We start from the raw sequence: 22,108 nt of genomic DNA on the forward strand, positions 1-22,108 counted from the left end.
TTTGATGGGTGTTGCTAGGAGGTCATTCTAAGTCAGTCAGCCTCAGGATGGTCTGAGCCGCAAGGACCTTGGAGAACTGCCCAAGGCAAAGGGATGGAGGAGGCAAAGGGGCACCTGGGGCCAGTCCTACTGCCTCGGGTCTGCAGAGGCCACCTCCAGCAGATGGAGAGAGATCGCACATCTGGGGAGCATGGAAACACTCTGCTCCCTGCAGCCCTGACTGATGGATGCTGTGTGGCAGGGTCAGAAGAACAAATGGGTGACGTGTCCCCAGACTCAGGCTGTCACTGGGCCACAGCGCTGCAAGATTATGGAGAATTGAGTTTGCACATGAGCACTGACATCCCCGTGGCAGCTTGAAAAATGAGAACTTCTAGAGAGACAAAAACTGGACTTGGGATTCTTTTATTGAGATTCCTTCCTTCATGCATACTGTCTATCTCTCTCTATCTCTCTTGCCCCCACACACCCATCTGTCCGTTTCTCTCTTTGTCTCTGTCTCTTTCAAGCAGTAATCACAAAATAACATGGAAGAAGAGGTGACTTGTGTTCTCATAGCTACAAGGTGACTTCAAGACTTGTGGAAATTGACCCCTCTGGAAATGGACATCTGCTGCTGGTGATGACTCAGAGCCACACGTTACCACTGGGTACCACTCGAGAGCTAAGAAGATGCTCCAGTAAACCTCCTCCCTCCTTTACAGGTCAGCTTTGCTGGTGTGTTTCTATTTTAGAGTCAGGAGATGGGTCTCACATGGGAATTATATTTCTCCAACCAACTGGTGCCAAGTTGGTTCCTGAAGCCCCCACAGTACTGGCGGCAGTTTCAGACCCCCATGTTTCTTTCCTCTAGTCCCAGGCCAGTTGGAATCTGCAGACAATAAATACCAGCTACAGACATGTGGAACCTAGGAAAGGAGGTACAGGTGTGTGGTTAGGGTTCTGCTCCCTTCCAGGCTGGGCATTAAAGAAGTTCTTCACAGCCCAAAGCACCCACCCCTGCCATTCTCACCACCATCTCCAAACCTAAAAACAACCACTTGGAGGGGCTTTATACTTGATCTTACCCAAAAGGCCGAGAAGCAATCTGGAAAGCCTTTAAACCCTTTTCACCTGGGGAAATGTGTATATCTTTGCATCCTCAGCCACTGCTTCCCTCTTGTGGAATCAAAAGAAAGTGGGGCAAGGGGAAGGAAAAATTAATAAACATATAACCTCTCCCAGGGAACAAGGCACTGTGCTGCAAGCTTTACAGATGTTCTCAACTAATCCTTAGAACAGCCCCCAAGACAGGAATTGTTTCTAGTGTACAAAGGAGGAAGTAGAAGCTTTTGAGGGAGGGTAATTAACCTGTTCAAGGTCCCTAGGCTAGGCTAGGACTGACACTCCAAAGCTGATCCTCTTGCTTCTGCAACCAGTTATCCCCTAAAGCTGACGAGATCCCGGTTGCAGCAGAGGAAATTCTAGCTGTTGGGACTGTCCTTCTGTGTGATATTTAGCCAAACTGCTACTACGTTAAATTTCTCCATTCTCCGCTTCACCCTCCAACCGCTCTGTTATCCGTAGGGTCCTGCTTCCTGTTCCCACTTCCTAGCTCAAGCAGAGCCACCGAGTTCAGTTCTTACCACCTGCTCTGCTCTTTCTGCTGCTTTCCTTGGAAAACGCCACCCTCCAGCCTCCTCCACTGACTCTGTGAGAACGACCTTCCCCCGTGTCGGTGTCCCACCTGCGCTCCTGAGCCTCCAGCCACCTGCTCAGTCCCGCACAGGTTCACGGGGGGGCATCACCCACCTGAACGTTACCTGGCAGGTGTGAGACGGAGGTGGGAAGTTGGTCACTGAGGCATTACGTGATTCAGGGGACAACACATTTATTTTATTTTAAATTTTTTTAAAAAAAGAAATGCTTTATTTATTTATTTATTTATTTTTTGGTTATACCATGAAGCTAGTGGGATCTGAGTTCCCTGACCTGGGATTGAACCCCAGGCCCTCAGCAATGAGAGTATGGAGCCCTAACCACTGGACTGTCAGGGAAGTCCCCACATATTTGTTTTAAAACCATGCCTCTCATCTCCCTCCTAACACACAAATTAATCCAATTTGGATCAGAGCTGTCAATGTAAAAAACGAAAGCATTGAAACACTAGAAGAAAATCCTGGGTGGATATTTTTGTTTTCTTTTTTTTTTTTTAGTTCTACCACTTTATTGCTACCAACCCATCTCCCTCCACCCTCGGGCACACATGCTCAGTCATGTAACCCCATGGACTGCAGCCCGCCAGACTCCTCTGTCCATGGACTTTTCCAGGCAAGAATACTGGAGTGGGTTGCCATTTCCTTCTCCATTGTTTTCTTAATAAACTTTTTATTTTGTATTGGAGTATAGCCAATTAACAATGTTTTGATAATTTCAGGTAGGGATTCAGCCATGCACACACACATATCCATTCTTCCCCAAGCCCCTGGGTATATACTTTTAGATTCTCAAAGTTGAGAAAGCTTTCTAGGTGTGATGGCTATAAATTCAAGTCAACAAATTCTTAAGACATTTAAATAATATAAAGACATATGTTAAGATCTTAAGACATATATTAATACATAAAGAATATGTCTCTATATTAAGACATACGAAGACTATGCCTTTATTTTTTGTGACTTAATTTGCATTTTAAGCAGGCTAGGGGAGACTCAGATCTCCATTAGTTAAGGCTTGTACCTCAAGTTCTAGGTCTTTAAACTGTGCTGGTAGAGAAGATAAAGTTCAAAGTGGGAAATTTTAAACAGAAAGGTAGGGAAAAGACCCAGAAAGGAAGCAAACATTTGGTTTCTTTGAGCTCAGAAGCATAAACTCTCTCTTTTAGCTGTATTTCCATGGTTTTATGGGCTTCCCAGGTGGCGTTAGTGGTAAAGAACCCGCCTGCCAATATAAGAGATGTGAGAGACTCAGGTTTGATCCCTGGGTCAGGAAGATCCCCTGGAGGAGGGCATGGCTACTCACTCCAGTATTCTTGCCTGGAGAATCCCAAGGACAGAGTAGCCTGGCAGGCTATAGTCCATAGGGTTGCAAAGAGTCAGACACAACTGAATCAACTTAATATTCAGGCACGCATGGTTTTACAAGCCACATGGATCATACATAACCTGAAGTCAAATCTTCAGAGTGGAAAGGGAGCTGAGGTTACACCTAACTCAGGGGGGTTCCAGTGATAAAAGGCGTACACTAGGCCTCAGTGTGTCCTTGCAGATAGCCATCCAACAGAGCTCTCGTTTCTTCTTCCTTTGTCAAAAAGGTGAAACTGGCTTGTAACATTTCCCCTGGGGTAGAGGAGCTGGGGTGGAGAGAAAAAATGAGGATTGGAATCAGTTGCATAGCTGGTTTATTGAGCATCTCAGACTCGGGGGTATAAACATAAAACGGTTTTATATTTTCTCTAATCAATGCCGTCAGCTGCACTTTGTCAAATTCTGCTTTCCGTCTCCTACTGAGAGCCCAGGCAGATCCCGCTGTTTCCCCATCACTTTCAGTTATTACAAATCCTTCTGGCTTTAAATCACTACCTCACATCGAGCTCAAATCTCTCGAGGGTCCCAGGCTCCTGCCCAACCCAGCCAAGCCTCTGAGACAGGAGTGGAAGGGACTCACTGCCCATTGACTCTGTCTTTGTCTGGTCCATCTGCTCCAGGTAGCTTCTGCTCTCAAGGTGGCCTCCATGGAGACCAACATGCTCCCCCCCCCCCGCCCCGCCGAGTTTCCTAGGGTGCTGTTCAGACTCACTCTGGACATCATCTCCATCCTCTTTTGAAAGGAATGTCTACATGTCTCCTCACGCCCTCCCTCAGTGGTCCACCCGAGGGCAGCCTGGACAATCCCTGACTCCCGTCTCTCCTCCCATCACTGTCATTGACAGGGAGCCGCAGGAGTCAATGAGAACCTCTACAGTGCCTTCTAAGCCCTGTGAAGACACAGGTCAGGGGGTCCTCTATCCTTTCTTCCTGGGCCATCTCATCACAGTCCCCACTTGCCCAGCCTTCACCAGCTGCTCCAGCCACATTCCTGCCCTCAGAGCGCTCCAGGTGGAAGCAGACACCTGTTTCTATATGTTTTACACACAGAACTCTAGAGGATACAGACTGAGCTCCCCTGGGCATACCTCCTCTGTGCCCCAGCCTGTGTTGAGAAAGGAGTTGAGAAGATTGTAGATTCACAGCAGCCCGGCTGGGAGAAAGCTGCCCGCGGCCTCTCCTTGTAGGGACCCCCAATTCAGAGCTGTCCCCTCGGAGCCCCACTTGTTGAAGATTTGCTTGCAAGGGAATCGCTCCCTCTCTTGGTTTGGGTTGAAGCAAAGAGCACTTCTCTCTCCATCTACTAGAATGACAGGACTATAGAGTAAAGCCATAGCGACTGCTTATAATTAATAATGATTAAACATCATAGATTAAATACTTACCATCAAAGCCACCCCTATACATCATTTCATTTCCCCAGAGGGAAATATTTTATTGTTCCCTCCATCTTATTTATGTTGAGGCTTAGGGGGAAGTCAAACTATGGCCAGTGGGCCAGACCTAGCCCACCACCTGTTTTTCTGTGGCCCACAGCTAGGAATGGTCTTTACATTTTTAAAGAGTTAAAAAAAAAAAAAACCTCAAAAGCGGAATCCATTGTGACAAGAATCATGTGAAATTTAAATTTCAATGTCCTGGGACTTCCCTGGTGGTCCAGTGGCTAAGACTCTGAGCTCCCAATGCAGAGGGCCCAGGTTTGATCCCTGGTCAAGGAACTAGATCCCACATGCCACAACTAAGATTGAAGATTCTGCAAGTCACGACTAAGACCCAGTGCAGCCAAACAAATAAATAAATTCTATTAGATCCAACATCACTTATTTGTTTATGTACTGTCTGCAGCTGCTCCCATATCATAATGGTGGGGTTGAAGAGTTGCATCAGAGACCAATGGCCTACAAAGTCCAGACTATTTACTCTCTGGTCTTGTAAAGAAAAATGAGTCACCCCCGCCAATATTTATTTTTCTAACTGCTGAGTCCTCTGGGATTATCTCCAGGCTGCAGGATGGCTTTGGCTCGGCTCCACTTGCATCCTCCTGGGACCAGACTCCCTGAGTCTTCTTCTCAGGGAGATGGAGGACATGTAAACCAAACACACCACACCCTAAAGCCTCAGCTGGACCAGACTCCCACATCCCATGTACCCTGCTCCCTCTAGCAGGATGGGCTGCAAAGCCACATGCCCAAATGGCAACAATTTCTCATTCTGATACTGGGAGGAAGTAAAGAATTAGAAGCAAAGATTTCACCGACTGCAGCTGCAGACCCAGGATTTGCAGTCAGGGTTGTCTGACTGCGTGCTCAGCTCTCTGCTACACTGATTTCCGTCCTAGGCAAATTATTAGAGGTACCATAAAGGAAAAAAAATGGGAAAACCATGAAGAAAAGTATGCCAAAAGATGTTATTACCGAGTCCAAGTTCATACTGCTTGCCACACGACAGACCAATAAATCGAGAGATGAGTTGTTGGGGCAAAGAATAGTGACTTTATTCGGAAAGCTGTCGGACCAAGAAGATAGTGCACTTGCCTCACAAAGAACCATGTTGAGTCAGAATTCAGGCTTCTTTTATACTGAAAGGGGAGAGAGTAAAGTCAAACACGTCTAGTCAGCTCTGGAGGGGAGGTGTGCATTTCTTCCTCCCTACAGTCATTGACAGGTGGGCCTGGTCAGAATGTTGCCTATGAGCTAAACAAAGGTGCGTGCATGCATGCTAAGTTGCTTCAGCCATGTCCGACTGTTTGCAACCCCACTCTTTGTAGCCCTCCAGGCTCCTCTGTCCATGGCATCCTCTAGGCAAGAATACTGGAGTAGGTTACCATGCCCTCCTCCAGGGGATCTTCCTGACCCAGGGATTGAACCCACATCTCCTGTGTCTCCTGCATTGGCAGGCGGGTTCTTTACCACCAGAACCAGTCGGGAAGCCCCTAAACAAAGGTATTTTACCTTAGAGCTCATTACCCGGGAGGCAGGGTTCCCAAAGACGGGCCATTATGTGTAATTTAGGTTATAGGCAACATCTCTTTAGTGATGAGCTCAAAATACAAAGATTCTTTCCTATTACAATGTTTCATCATTCTCTACCCAGAAGGGCTCTTCCCGAGCACCACTGGGTACCACCCAGCACATCACCATGTATGAAGTCACCGGAAGAGACAGCCACTGTAAATAAAGTCAAAACGGCTGCTAAAGACCCTTGGGAAGGCTCCGCAAGTGCTCGCAAGAGCAGTATATCCTTCAGGACTACCACTGTCGATAACCGAACACACGCTGACAGGAAGTAGAAAAATTCTGAAGAATGTCAATTCAATTACCCAGCAGGTATTCACAGTGCAAGCTTTTTTCAGAGTCAGAATATAAATAAGTCATGTATGCCTGCAAGCCCTTACAAGTGAGAAGAAGGAGACGGGAGAATAAAACTTTACGATTACCCCTCTACCAGTTTTTTTTTTTTTTCCTTTTCACCAAAGCAGCAAGCAGCAGACCCACTCCAGAGTCTCCCGGTGGTGAAATCTGAGGCCTCAAGGGAGCCAGGATCCATTAAGTATTTGTTGTGCTGAGTGACAAGGCTGGAAGCAGCATGGGAGAGGATGATGAATAGATGCCCCAGCATCACAGCAACCTCAATGAGCCTCCTGCGGCCCGAAGTTGATTCTCCATATCATAATGGAATCAGACACTTGCCAAGAAATCGACAGGAGGGAGAAAGAGTTTATAAAACATGCGCATGCTACTCGTCCTGCGGTTGCTGTTCTGAAGGAAAGACAGGAGACCAAACATGGTGAAGAATTCGGTGACACCGACATGTAACCCATGGTGAGATGGGGTAGGTTTTCTTTTCAAGTTCCACTGAGAATCAAAGAAGCTGAGAAATGGTGGACATAGATGATCTCTGAATAACTACATCAGAAATACGGTACTTGATGAGACGTCTTCTCAGTTCAAATCCCTACAGTCATTGTCCTGAATGTTGCTCTAGGCCAAAATCAGGTATTTCTGGGCAAGTATCTTTACCTACCTACATAGAGGAATAAAAACTATTTATCAAGAATGCATTTGTACCAGGCACAAGCTGTTTTATAAACTAGATTCCATTTAACCCTACCTTCAAGGTGGGCCTAACTCGGCTCTGAGTGCACATGGAAAGACTGAGCCTGGAACAGAAAGGCTCAGTGACTGGCCCGAGGCAGCCCGTGCATCTTAACTTTTGATTCATTGTAAATTGCTGTCATCTGTACACTTCCCCTGAAGAACTCAGCATACGTATCATTCAGTTCAGTTCAGTTCAGTCACCCAGTCGTGTCCGACTCTTATACCCCATGAATCCCAGCGCGCCAGGCCTCCCTGTCCATCACCAACTCCCGGAGTTTACTCAAACTCATGTCCATCGAGTCGGTGATGCCATCCAGCCATCTCATCCTCTGTCGTCCTCTTCTCCTCCTGTCCCCAATCCCTCCCAGCATCAGGGTCTTTTCCAGTGAGTCAACTCTTTGCATGAGGTGGTCAAAGTACTGGAGTTTCAGCTTCAGCATCAGTCCTACGTATCATTAGCTAGAGCTATTTCTTTATATTTTTTTACTTTTTAAAATTTTTTTTTAATTTTTTTACTTTTGAGATAAAATTTACACACAATGAAATGCCCAGATCTGAAGTGCACACTCACTATGTCTTGACAAATTTGTACATTGTTTAACCAAACCTCTATCACTATATGGAGTGATTACATCCATATAGTGGTATTACCTCCCCCCAGAAAGTTCCCTTCTGTCTCAATAAATTTCCACTCCCAACTCCCGGAGGCGAAGGAGATGTGATAATGTGCAGATGATGTATCATATCAGATCCACTGGTCTCAGCAGATACTCCGTCATCTGGAAGCATCTGAACTCAAGAGAGCAGGAGGCTGGCTCATCAGAGGTTCATGGGAGGGATGACCCAGAGGGATGGGATGGGGAGGGAGATAGGAGGGGGGTTCAGGATGGGGAACACATGTAAATCCATGGCTGATTCATGTCAATGTATGGCAAAAACCACTACAATATTGTAAAGTAATTAGCCTCCAACGAATAAAAATAATTTTTAAAAAAAAGAGGTTCATGGAAGCTACCTGATGAGGAACCTCCCGCAGCACTGCTGTGCTGTCTTCCAGGATTTGGTAGGTGCACCAGACTGATGGCAGATATGTGGTGCTGTGTCCACAAGCGCTAGAACACACTGGCACCACCCAGAGCTGTGAATACAGGAGCAAGAGTCATTGGGCCATCTTGGAGCTGGTTGTCACACCTGAGTACAACAAGTAACTCCTTGGTACTTCCTAACAACCCAGAAGTACCAGGGAGTTAATGTCAAGAAGTCAACTTGGATCCATGGGGGACACGAGCCAGTGAAATAGTGCTTCCTGTCTGTCCTTCCGGGCAGACAGTTCTGAGATGCATTTCATAAGGCTCCTGAGAAGGTCCTGGTCAAACCAGACACCAGTCACCACCAGCAGTGGTAAAACTGATGATGCATCTGGAACTGGTTTTTCCTCCTCACCTGTTCTCCACATCCCTCACTCTTGCCCACTGGGATTACTTCCCAAATAAGATTACTTCCCAAATAAGATTACTTCCCAAGCCTTTGTCTCTGGCTCTGGTGTGAGTATGTATGTGTTGTGTTGAGTGGGGAGCAGAATTAAGACTAAGACAACTCTGTAGTATTTGTTGTTGCCTGTTTCTTTATTAAGGTATAATTTTACACATTAAAACCCACAGTGTCCAGTTTGATGAGTTTCGACAAATACATATACATCCATGTAACTGACAACCCCCCAATCACTGTAGTCTTGCCAGCGCCCGAGAAAACCCCCTTGTATTCTTTTTCAGTCGAGCCCCAGCCCCAGCCCCCAGAAGCAACCGCTATTCACATATCTATTCCTAGATTCATCTCGTCTGTTTTGAACTTTATATAGATAGACTAAATAGGCCATATAGTCATTGTGATGGTGGATGGAAAAGAATAGAAAATTCTTTGTCACTCTCTGACAAGAGGTCCGGTCTATTCCCCTTTCCCTTGAATCTGGCTGACCCCATGACTTGTACTGACAATAAGATGCTGTAGAAGTGGTCCTGTGATCTCCACGGCTGTGATTTAAGGAGTGTGCAGCTCCGGCGTTCTCAAACCTGGGTGCCCGTTCTGGGGGCTGGTGCTGGCAGAAGTGCTGGCAGCAGCTGGAGAAGGGCCATGAAGGTCTGAAGCAGCGTGTAGGAGGTGTCCAACAGGACATCGAGATACAGGAGATGCCGCTAACACGGTACTTAAAGGGCGCCGGAAATCCCTAAAACTAAGAAAGGTGAAAAGTATAAGTCAAGCAAGCAATTCAAGGAGCCAGGAAAAAAAAGACAGCAGAGTAAAGCTTAAGAAAGTGAGATAAAAGAAATAACAAAGGCAAACGCAAAAACTCATGAAATAGAATACAGAGAGCATCAATAAAACAAGTTTTTTCTTTGAAAAACTTCAGCCAAGAATAAAGGTAAAAAAACAGTATCAAAAATGGAAAGGGGATCTAACTCCGTGGGGAAGACATTTAAAAATTATTTACAACTCCTATGGGGACTTCCCTAGGGGTCCAGTGGTTACAACTCTACTCTTCCAATGCAGGGAGGGCAGGTTCAAGCCCTGGTTGGGGAACAAGGATCCCATATACTGCAGGTCATGGCCAAAAGCGGTAAAGAATCTGCTTGCTGATGCAGGAGACACAGGTTCAATTCCTGGGTGTTCGATCCCTGGGTCAGGAAGATTCCCTGGAGAAGGAAATGGCAACCCACTCCAGTATTCTTGTCTGGGAAATCCCATGGACAGAGGAGCCTTGCGGGCTACAGACCATGGGGTTGCAAAGAGCTGAATGCGACTTAGTGACTAAACAACAACTATAAACAACTTTCTGTGACTACATCTGAGTCTAGTTGGGGAGACGGGGAGGTATAGCCAGGTCACAGTTGGACACACAGGAGGCCCATGGAGGCTGAGGGAGCAGGAAGGTGCACCCCAGTCCCCCTGAGAGGCGCTAAATTATAATTTTCAAAAGTTGAACACAGCACTTTCACACATAAAATGGACATGTGTAAGTCATTGTTTCCAGCTCATTAATTAATGAGGGAGCTGATAAGATGTTAAGACCAGGTGAAAGGAAAATCTGAAAAGCAGCCATGTAGACAGGCAATCTGGAACGCTCGACCAAATTTGCTAACAGATGCAGAACGGGTCGATGGGGCAATTAAAAGGTAATGTTTGAGGTCGTCTTTTCCAGATGAAAGAAGCCAATCCTATCTGTGTGGGATGAGATCCATTTGCACCGTTGTGGACAAGAACTGTTTCCATTTTCTACAGCCCAATTTCTTCCCCATCTGAGCTGTAGAACAGCCTCTTCAAAAGAAAGACAAAGGTACGGGTAACCCCTGGGGATGGGCTGCACCTGGCCCGCCCAGGGTCTCCTGGCCCATTTGCAAGTCTTGGGCAATTTCTCTAGACAGGGGATTGTCTCGGTCTGTTCACACCTGCAGGACAGAGAGCGCCTCAAACCAGGGCGTTAGAATGACCCATGCAATGTCAAAAGATCCGGATCCCAGGCCACACCCCAGACCCTTCAAAATCTGTATCTCTTGTCAGTGGTGCCTGGAGGCAGAATATTTATTGTTTACTTATTTGGCAGCACCAAGTCTTGGTTACAGCATCAGTTCAGTTCAGTTGCTCAGTCGTGTCCAACTCTTTGCGACCCCATGGACTGTAGCATGCCAGGCCTCCCTGTCCATCACCAACTCCCAGAGTTTACTCAAACTCATGTTCATCGAGTCAGTGACGCCATCCAACCATCTCATCCTCTGTCGTCCTCTTCTCCTCCCGCCTTCAATCTTCCCCAGCGTCAGGGTCTTTTCCAATGATCAGTTCTTTGAATCAGCTGGCCAAAGTATTGGAATTTCAGCTTTAGCATCAGTCCTTCCAATGAATATTTAGTACTGATTTCCTTTAGGATGGACCGGTTGGATCTCTTTGCAGTCCAAGGGACTCTCAAGAGTCTTCTCCAACACCCCAGTTCAAAAGCATCAATTCCTCGGCACTCAGCTTTTAGTCCAACTTTATAGTTGGACTTTATAGTCCAACTCTCACATCCATATATGACTGCTGGAAAAACCATAGCTTTAGCTAGAAGGACCTCTGTCTAGGGTAGAAATTAGGTCCCTGGCTTTGAGAGCATGGAGTCTTAACCACTGGACCACCAGGGAAGTACAGAGAAGTCTCTTATTTATTTTTTTAATATTTTATTTATTTACGTTGGCCCCCTTGTGTGGCACGTGGGAATCTTAGCTCCTGGCCAGGGATTGAACCTGGGTCCCCGGCGTTGGCAGCACGGAGTCTTAACCACTGAACCACCAGGGAAGTCTGCATAGGGATCTTTAAAGCTCCAGGTGATTCAGAAGTGCAACCAAAGTTGAGAACCACTGCCCAGAGGACATCCAAGCAGGAGCTACGAGCTAGCAGCTCACCCTCCACTCCCAACCCCTCCTCACCTCCTCCCAGCCTCATCCTCTGCCCTAGCCTGCCCATCCCTCCTCTCCTCTCCCCAGGCCTGGCATTGTGCCTCAGGGGCCAGTCACCCCTACCGCCATGCAGAGGGGGCCGAGGACACCTCCCCTTCCAAAGCCCCCTCCCCTGGAGGTTAGTCTCAGGAGACGGCCTCTTGAAAGTGTTTTGCTCCTGGACACAGAAGTAACCACAGCATGAAAGCAGCAAATGAGAAGAAATCTATCATCCTTAGGAAATTGGTTCCGGCCGCCCCGCAGAGTCACAGCAATCAGAGGGGCCCTTCAAATGCCCGGCGAAATGAGTAGGGTTTTTTTTTTTTCCCCTGAGGTTGTAATTCACTCTTTTCTTTTTTTTTTCCATTTATTTTTATTCGTTGGAGGCTAATTACTTTACAATATTGTAGTGGTTTTTGCCATACATTGACATGAATCAGCCATGGATTTACATGTGTTCCCCATCCTGAACCCCCCTCCCAATGAGTAGGTTTAATAGTGATGCACCAGCTGTCTCCAGGAACTTGTAAGCACGAGGTGGGTGGGCTGTGGGGCTGCCTCTACCTCTCTGGCAAGGGCTTAGATCGGGCACTTGGGGGCCTCAGTCCCCAGCGGCTCCTTTCACAAAAAGCAGGATGGAGCCGATCTCCTTTGAGACTCCAGATATGTTTTCAGCCAAGCTTGCGTTCCATCCTGGAGAGCAACCTGGGGGGGCTGACTGGGAGGGCAGGGCTGGCCTTGACTGGAACTGGCCAGCTTTCCTGGCAGCCAGAACCCTGAGTGAGCTGACCAGCCAGAGGATGGAAGGGGAGAGCAATGGCTGGTTGGGAGTCCTGCCCCTGGAATGATCTTGAAGACATCCCAGATCCCCGCAGACCGTGGGGGCAGTCAGGCAGTTGGGGATGCCCACTAGCATTTGTCCAGTGACCTCGGGTAAGCCTGAGCCTCTAAAAGAGCAGCACAGTAACACCTAGGCCCTGAGGTCGCGCTGAAGATCAGATGACACCAAAGACAGGAAAGCCAGCCTCCACAGTGTGATCTCCCTCCCTCCCTCCCTGGACATCTGAGAATCAGGGCAAAGGCTTGACTCGCCTGCAGGTCTCAGACGTGCCCCTTCCGTGCCCCTTCCATGGTGGCAGCCACGTGTGACCACTGAGACTCAGAGTGGGGCTGGGGTAAACCTAGACGAGCCATGAGTGTAAAATACACACTGGGTTCTGAAGATCCAGTTTTTTTAAAAAGCAAAATGTCTAATAATTTTTGTATGATTGCATGTTGAAACTATTTTTGGCACGTGCGTGTGCATGCATGCTAAGTAGCTTAAGTTGTGTCCAACTCTTTGCAACCCCATAGACAGAGGAGACACCAGGCTCCTCTGTCCATACCATTCCCCAGGCAAGAATACTGGAGTGGGGTGCCATGCCCTCCTCCAGGGAATCTTCCTGACCCAGGGATCGAACCCAAGTCTCTTATGTCTCCTGCATTGGCAGGCGGGTTCTTTACCACTAGCGCCAACTGGGAAGCCCCTTGTTGGCATAATGAGGTTAAATAAACTATTACAAGTAATTTCACGTTTCACTTTTTTAACATGGCTATCACCAATCTAAAATTTTTTGTGTGGCTTGCGTTACCTCCAGTACTGTCAAGGGTCCTCAGGGCCACCATGGGACTCTGCTCTGGCCCCAGCTCCTCGGTATGTCCTGCCAGCTGCCATGGCTGCAGAGCCCCAGGCTGACTCCGTGAAGCCCACACTACACAGTGGACCATAAGGCGCCACAACCTATAATCCAACACACCTAGGCGCCTCTGCCCCACCTCGCCCACCACCATCCCCAAGGCCACCTTCCCTGCATGTGCGAGCAATTCTTCAGGAACTGCAGGCCACACTCTGCCCCACCGTCGCCTAGGGAGACTTTGCGAATGGCCCTGGGGACTGAAAGGCCTATTTTCCAAGAGGTTTCCACTCCTGAGGACTCAGAACTTCCTGGCCCTTGCTCTGTACATTGTTAACGCTGGTGGTACCTTCCCAGCCCCACGCCCACTTCCTCTCACAGGGCTGTGCAGAGGCTTTTGCCTTGGTTGGGGTTGCCAGATAAAATACAGAATACCTTGTGAAATCCGAATTCCAAACCAACAACAGAATCTTTTTTAAGTCTTAGTATATCCCATGCAATATTTAAGATATACTAAAAAAAGAAAAAAAAATTTCATTTATCTGAAATTCAAACTTAACTTGGGCAGCCTGATTTGCTAAACTCAGCAGCCCTGCTTGGAGTAAGTCTCTGGAGTGGGGTTTGGGCGTGTAGTGTTAACAGCGTCCACCCTGGGTTCCGGGTCTGCCTCTGCCAGTTCTGCATCCCTAACCTCCAGGCCTCAGTTCTCTCATCTGTACAATGGAGATGACAATCAGGGTCCCCGCTTCACATGACTGTCGTGGGGTGAGATGAGATCAGCCACAGGAAACCTGGCCTGTCCCAAGTACTCCCCTGCTGAGAGGAAGAGGAGACAGGGCAGCGGGCCAAGGCACAGCCGTCAAAGCAGGGTGGAAGGCTCTCCTCCCCGCAAAGGAGGTGTGCTGGGGGTTCAGGCACAGAGGTGCACACTGCCCACGACACTGCAGCATTCCAACTCTGGGACCCCCAGGACCCCAAGGGGAAGGGTTCTGCTGGGTGGGTTCGGAAAGCAGCCTTTGTCTGCTGAACCCTGGGACTGCCCGAGCCCCCTGACCTCGGAGTGAGGACAGACAGGGCCACTCAGAGACGTGACAGGGCTTTGCGAGGTTCTCCTGGGCCTCTCTGGACCACCACACTGGAAGAGATGGGCGGAAATCACCCAGCTAAGCATCAGGCAACCCACCAAGCACCCCTGGGCTTGTCTCCTTCTCTGGATCGTGACTTCTGCAAGCCATGTGGGGACAGAGGTGGTGACACAGGGGGTAAGCTTGACAAGGCCGGTGGAGCAGGCTCTGGAGGGCCTTGAATGCCAAGTTAACTCTACAGAACTCATGTAACAATCTATCACAAATGTTTGCCTGGGCCTGGAGTCAGGTGCACAACCACTGACAGCAAGCCAGAGATTACAGCTTGGCCTGGACTGGGGACCTTTCTAAACCGCAAAAAAACTTACGGCCACAACAGAAGGATGGCCTGACAGTCTGAGGATGGCGCTACCACCATCAGAGCTCAGAACACAGGCTGGTTTTCCTTCTCCACATCAACAGAGGGAGAAATATTCAAAGACACTGGGACTCGGGAGAATTCTCTGCTGGGAAGTACGGCCCCATCCAGTGTCAGCAGAGCCCCCAAGCTCTGTATCACAAAGCCCCCAGGCCCTGCAATGTGTATGCGCCCTGGGTGTGAGCTAGGGGTGGGGGTTCCTCGCCTGCTGAGAAGCCTGGGTGAGAGTGGGGTGCTCAGGGACTAAGTCACAGGTCCAGGGCACCAGCAGCCCGGAGGGCGTGTGACCTTGAGTTAACTCTTTGGTCAGAAACTGAGCTGCCTGTGTGCCCCCTGGAGGCCAAGGGCACACACTCAGCAGGTGGTCACTGAGCGCAGGTGTGACATGTCTCCTTAGGGTCTGACTCCTTTCATTTATATTCATACAAAACAGGATCTTAAGCAGGTCAGCATTCAAAAATTATGTAGATAAGAATGAAATCAAACAAACTCAGAAAGTGCTAAAACACAACTACTGTATTTCAGGCACAGAGAACCAGGCAGAAACAAACTCAGCAGGTTTTCACTCGGCAAGCACACACCTCTTCCAGTGAACTCACCTGCAAAGAAAGTACAGTACATCAGTTCTTCGTTCAACTTCAGCAAGTCTGAATATTCAGGGAATTTAAAACTGTTTTAACACAATAAAAAACCCTTCAAAACCTAAAATCTACCTTCCACTCAGAACACAATGTTGCTGGTGCCAACCCTGCAGTGACCCAGTGGCCCCCCTCCTTCCAAGTCTACAGGCTCCATCCCAGTGACTTCCTAACAACCCCCACCACCACCCCAAGCACACTTGGGCATCTACCCACCACCACCACGTGGGGCCCTCAGAAGCTTGCCTATAGCAGGCACAGTAAACCACCCTCTGACAAAGCACCCCACAACTCAATACCAGCCCGTCTATCCATACATTCTCCTCCCGTTCTGTGTAGACCCCCAGTTTGGCCCCAACTCTTGAGCTCCCCAACCCTCTCACTTTCACACTTCCTACCTTCTGTCACATTTCATCAGATGGAAACGGCCTTCACTTCCTCACAGGGTTACATCCTGCCAGGTCCCACTGAAAACTCGCATTCCTGGGGTCCGGCACTTTCTGCTGTCTACCTCTCTGCACCCCAAACCCCGCAACACCAGGGACCACGCTTTTCTTGACATTCCCTCCAAAGCAGAGGCATAACGCTTTGACCACTGTAGGTACTTCAATGTGATGAAGGATCGCTTCTCCATCAGTGTGCTGACAGCAAAACAGGCAGACAGGAGGAGGAATGATGCTTCACGGAGTAGGCTGAAGCACACCAAGAAAATAAAAATGAAAAGCAGTTCCACTGGTAGTTACTGTGTGAGATCCCCAGGAAAGACCAACAGGAGGATTCTCTCCAAGTGGAACTCGTCTTGGCCTCTGTCCAGGAAGTGAAAGGGCTCAGGTGTCACGATTCCAGTAAGGGTGGCACTGCCCTTCCAGGAACGTCTTAGACCTGCACTGTCCCACGCAGCAGCCACTAGGTACACATGGCCATTTATGTTTAAATTAAAATTTTAGGGACTTCCCTGGCAGTCCAGTGGTTAGGAATCCACCTGCCAATGCAGGGGACACAGGCTCCATCCTTGGTCCAAGAAGAGTCCCACATGCCATGGACCAGCTAAGCCCAGGCGCCACAACAAAGACCCCATGCAGCCAAAAAATAAAAATAAAACAAAATGCCACTCCAGGATCATGGCCGCCCTACTGGACAGCACAGATGTAGACCGTTTCCAGCATCACAGAGAGTTCTGTCTGACTGCCGCTCTGTACACAGGGCTCTTTTGAAATTACAGTTTTTAGCACATCATCTTTGTTGAAGCTGAAACTCCAACACTTTGGCCACCTGATGTGAAGAACTGACTCATGGGAAAAGACTCTGATGCTGGGAAAGATTAAGGGCAGGAGGAGAAGGGGACGACAGAGGATAAGATGGTTGGATGGCATCACCGACTCAATGGACATGGGTTTGGGTGGACTCCGGGAGTTGGTGATGGACAGGGAGGCCTGGCATGCTGCGGTTCATGGGGTTGCAAAGAGTTGGACACGACTGAGCGACTGAACTGAACTGAGCACATCATTTTGTTTAAAACCCACACTGACCTCCTAATATTCTCAGGACAAAGCCCCAAATCCTCACATGAGCCACAAGCGCTGTGTAGCCTGTCCCTCCCCAACCTTTTCAGCTTCTTTTCACACCATTTTCCACTTTACGTTCTGGGCTACAGTGGCCTTTTTCTCAGTTCCTCCACTAGCCATACTAGCTAGGCCACTGGACCTTTGTACATGCTGCCCCCTGGCCTTCCCACCAAACTCCTATGCATCCTTCAGAGCCCAATCAAGGGTCTCATCCTCAGGAAAGCCTTCCAGTCTGCATCAGGTTCTTTGAGACACACATTCTTGTAAGACTGTGCTTTCCTTCAGAGCATTAATGTCAGCTTGAATTACACTCTCTTTAGGGTTATCTCCCCAACTTGGCTGTAGTTTCCTGAGAACAAGGTCGGTAACATCTCTGTGTCCCTAACACTTAGCATGGTACCTGGTCAAAGTATCGTAAAATATTGAATAAAACAAATATACATGAACACTGTTTATAGGTTTTCTTTTTTCAGCGAACGTTCTGTTTGCAGTATCATACATGATCATCAAACTGCTGCTAGAATGCTCACACCTGTTACTGCAAATTCAAAACCCAGGAAAAAGTTCTCCTAGGAATTTACTTTAGGTCAGGGTCGGGCTACCTGGTACAACGTTGCACCCACAACTGGGCAGGTTCAACAACACAGGAGCCTCTCCCCAGACCATCGGCCTCAGGACCCTGCGTCTCCACCCTTAACCTACCTGGATTCCCCCAAACTGACGTCACTCCGAATATGCTCTAGGCTCACCGCAGAGGAGAAGCAAAGATTGCAGGCCTTCATCCAATCGCCGGGGGCCAGAGAGCGTTCATCTTCTGATAAAGCCCTGGGGAAAGAGATGAACACCATGTGCTCTAGGAGGATAAGTTTCGTGGATGTTTACACCCCTCCCCCGCTAAAACTCATGCTGGCTTTCCAGCCCGGGATCCAAGACTTTTCTAAGGGGTGCAGCGCCTCCTACTGCAGCTCCTCACCCCGATCCTGGTGCCTGCTTTTGGCCTCTTCCGTCCAAGGCACAATTTCTATGCTGGGAGTGATTCCTTAAGTCCGGTTGCCGGGAGCTTCGTCAGCGCCCCAGGGCGGGAACTGGCGCCGCTGACCAGCGTCATTCTGCGGGTTTGGGGTTCGGCCAGCGGGTGGGAGCGAGCGAGCACAGCCCCTCTGACACCACAGAACACGTGGCGTCCCTGCCTTCCCAATCTAGAGTGAAAAGTAGGTCTGAACACGCACTTCCGGCCGTAAGGGACGGCTTACCACAGAGACGGCAGCTAGAAGATCTCCTTAGCTCTGAAACTGGGTCCTCCATGGCCGCCTTAAAGGGGCCGCAGCCTCGAGATGTTGGAGAGGAGCGCGCTAGCTTGGAGGGGAGGTCCCTAGAGCAAGGGAAGCAGGAGGCCAGCTAGGTTTCCGGAATGGAGCCGCATCCCGAGGCAGGGGATAGGTACAATGATCACTCCTGTTTTCCAGGGGAAAAGAGCCAAGCTGCAGAGAAGGTGAATTACTCTCCCAAGTTTGGCCAGCCAGGAAGCCATTGGCCCTCTGTGTGTCCACAACTGGGCAGGTTCAACAACACAACAGCCTCTTCCCAGACCATCGGCCTCGGGACACTGCGTCTCCTCCCTAAACCTACCTGGAACCCCCCAAACTGACGTCACTCCGAATATGCTGTAACCAGCAATCTTGGAATCTGCCTTTAGGCAGGGAGGGCACTCTGGTTAGCCACGGGCCCCCTCCACTCCCTACTGTTTAACCCCGGTTGTTCACATTTGTAGCACCTGCGGTCCCAGGAGAGTGCTTGAATTTGTGACTTGGGGTCTCCAGGCTAAAACCCCCAACTTATTGGCATTCAGATCCTTCAGAATCTAGCCTTGTTTGCCACCACTCTCTCCCTTCCTCAATTACAGGGAACTTCTCACCATGCCCCCTCAACTCCCAGCTCCTCCAGCCTCATCTTCCCGCAAGGCTTGAAGGACAGGGTTTGTTTTTGCACGTGTAGTTCCTCACAGAGCCCGCACCTGCCTGCTGCCCACTGCAGGTGCTGAGTGACGTGGGAGGAGGTGAGGCAAGCCGTCAGACAGACTGTTTTGCTACTTACCTTGTGGTTTAACCTCATGGGCCTCTGTTTCTCTGTATGTGACATAAAAAGGCTGCAGCAGGTCCCAGCCTTCATTTATTAGTAAACCTCTGTTTTTAGATGCAATATTTTTCAGAAATCCAGTAGTTAATACAGATAAACTTTTTAAAACCCAATAACAAAGGCAAAAAAAAAATACCAACCATTTAAAAATGGACAAATAATTCAAACTTATCTCCAAAGAAGACATTCAAATGGCTGATAATCACATGAAAAGATGGTCAACGTTGGGATTTCCCTGGTGGTCCAGTGGTTGGGAATCCATCTGCCAATGCCGGAGACATGGATTCAATCCCTGGTCCAGGAAGATCCCATGTGCCTCAGAACAACTAAGCCTGTGTACCACAACTACTGAGCCCGTGCTCTAGAGCCCGTATGCCACAACTAAGGAAGCTCCAGCACTCAGGGGCCCGTGTTCTACAACAAGAGAAGCCGCCACAATGAGAAGCCTGTGCACTGCAAGGAAGAGTAGCCCCTGCTTGCTGCAACTAGAGAAAGCCGTCTGACACAACAAAGAACCAGCGCAGCCAAAAATAAGTAAGTGGATAGTTTAAAAAAAAAAAAAAAAGATGGTCAGCATCTTTAGTCATCAGGGGAATACACATCAAAACCACGATGAGATGCCATTCATATCTAGTAGGATGGCTAGAAGCAAAAAATCTGAAAATGAGAACTGATGGGGAAGAACACGAGAGAGCCCAGAGGGAGGGAGAAGCCAGATGACAATCAGGAGCTCAGTGTGGCTCTTTCCCTGGTGCCTTTCCTGGTGGGGGCGCCTGGTAATTTTCCTGGAGAAATGCCTGGGATGGGAGGGAGTGTGCCTAGAATAGCAGGAATGCCTGGGCTCAATGGAATTTTTAGTGATCCAGAGATTTTCTTGCAGCCATGCAGGATCCAGAAGTTACTGTGACCTTCCGGGATGTGGCCCAGAACCCGGCAAAGATGTTGAAAGCAACCCAAAGGTTATGAATCTCATCGGTAAATTGTCAGCCAAATTTGGAGGTCAAGCATAAAGCCCTTCTTTTAAGTTTATCTTTTGGGGCCTTTTTGTTTGTTTGTTTTCTCTAGGCATCATGCCCTTCTGACAAATAAAGCCCCTGCTGAAGGAAAAGCAACTTAGATCACTTAATGGATGTCACAATAATATGAACCAGCGTATCTCTGATCTTCTTATGAAGAAAGCTGAGGTACTTTGAAGGTAATTTCTACTCCTCTGCCCCAAATGCAACTGAAACATTCTTACAGTGGTTTGCCATTGGGGTGTTCATCAGATAATGTTTTCCTACTAGAAATTAAAAACTTTGAACAGTTTTAAAAACTTAAACGTATTTATAACAAAATTTTTAAAGAATAAATAATAATAAAGAATATGAATGTATGGAAAAAAGAAACTAGATAAAGTAGGAGATGCTCTAGGGGAACCAAGACAGCCCCGTGAGGCCTTGAGCTGGCCTGGTTCCAGAGGTTTCCCATAAATTCTGTGGACTGCAGGTACCTCAGACGGTATAGAATCTGCCTGCAAGGCAGGAGACCCAGGTTCAATCCCTGGGTCAGGAAGATCTCTGGAGAAGGGAATGGCTACCCACTCCAGTATTCTTGCCTGGAGAATCCCATGGACAGAGGAGCCTGGCGGAACAGGCCATGGGGTTGTAAAGAGTTGGACAGGACTGAGCAGCTAATACTTTCGTAGCCCAGAAAGCAGAGGGTGCCACTATGGGATACTCCCAGGACCCTTCCAGCTCTCAGGTCCTGGATCTCAGAGTGAAAGGGAGCCCTCCATAGAGTCATACACACACCCTGGCCTTGGGGGAAGTTATGGTTTAGGGGGAAAGTTTGCATGAAACCCAATGCTAGAAACCTAAAGGGGACTAGAGTTCCTGGGAACGACTAGTGACATGTAACTGTCCAGATCATTCTGCATTATTCCCAGGGAGACAGGACAGAGGGTCCTCCAGTGGAACAGTCTCTAGAACACTGGACATTAAACAAAGATGTCTTTGTGTCCTGTCCTGTTTCCATCTGCTGAAACTCTACCTGAATGTGGGGTCTTTTTTTAATATACAATTTTATTTATTTGTATCTTTTCTTTACTACATGGGCTCTTTGTTGCTGCACAGGCTTTTCTCTAGCGGCGAGCGGGGGCTCCTCTTTGTTCCAGTGCATGGGCTTCTCACTGGTGGCTTCTCATTGCAGAGCACGGGCTCCAGGCACTTGGGCTTCAGTGGCTGCAGCGCTTGGGCTGAGTAATTGTGATTCGAAGGCTCCAGAGCACAGGCCCAATAGTTGTGGCACATGGGCTTAGTTGATCCACGGCATGTGGGATCTTCCCAGACCAGGGATGGAAACTGTGTCTCTTATGTTGGCAGGCAGATTTTTTTTACCACGGTACCACCAGGGAAGCCCCTGGATGTGGGTTCTTAACACTGACCCTTCGGCCTTTGTCTATGACTGCACCTCAAAACAACAGTCTGAATTTTTTCTTTTCCTTTTTAACCATGTTGTGTGGCTTGCAGGATCTTAGTTCCTTGACCAGGGATCGAATCTGAATCCTGGCAGTGAGAGTGAGACAGGAGACAGGCCCCAGGGTGAGCAGCTGGAATGTGTTCCCTGTGGACAGCAGAAGAGGAGGCTGGGCCCTGCCCCAGATAAGAGATAAAAGACCCGCACATTCCTCATTCTTGAAGTCAAGGAGACCTCCCCGACTACACGTGCTCAGAAAGGCTCCTAAAGGGTCAAAAAGGTAGAAGGGTGCTTCCGCACAGTAAGTGATGCCAACCTACCCGTGGGCCTCTTTGCTAGAATCCGTCTTGGTTGAGAGATGCAGGCACATGAGAGGACCCTGAGATACGCCAAACACAGACCCGGCGAAGCACGATGGTTGGCCAAAGGGAACCTGGAAGAGATGCCGCGTAAAAGTGATTCAAACTACCGCAAGGGCGCGACTCTCTCTGGGCCTGCCAGTGTGGCTATC

General features: G+C 48.6%; 2 long non-coding RNA genes and 1 other non-coding gene across 3 annotated transcripts; 1 reads left to right on the forward strand and 2 right to left on the reverse strand.

The window, feature by feature from the left end:
- Positions 1 to 15,299: 15,299 nt before the first annotated feature.
- LOC122437242 lies at positions 15,300 to 19,113 on the reverse strand. Its single transcript, XR_006268199.1, has 5 exons — positions 19,099 to 19,113; positions 17,978 to 18,459; positions 17,707 to 17,829; positions 15,838 to 16,131; positions 15,300 to 15,400 (listed from the first exon to the last, which is right to left on the reverse strand). It is a non-coding gene; the product is annotated as an uncharacterized LOC122437242 (long non-coding RNA).
- On the reverse strand, positions 17,484 to 17,670 carry LOC122425576. Its single transcript, XR_006264914.1, has one exon.
- Positions 19,114 to 20,030: 917 nt separating the features above from the next.
- On the forward strand, positions 20,031 to 21,752 carry LOC122442204. The gene is made up of 3 exons (XR_006269584.1): positions 20,031 to 20,099; positions 20,206 to 20,335; positions 21,651 to 21,752. It is a non-coding gene; the product is annotated as an uncharacterized LOC122442204 (long non-coding RNA).
- The last annotated feature ends 356 nt before the right edge of the window (positions 21,753 to 22,108 follow it).

This window comes from Cervus canadensis, chromosome 1 (assembly GCF_019320065.1).
Source record: "Cervus canadensis isolate Bull #8, Minnesota chromosome 1, ASM1932006v1, whole genome shotgun sequence".
In the NCBI taxonomy this organism is placed as follows: Eukaryota; Metazoa; Chordata; class Mammalia; order Artiodactyla; family Cervidae; genus Cervus; species Cervus canadensis.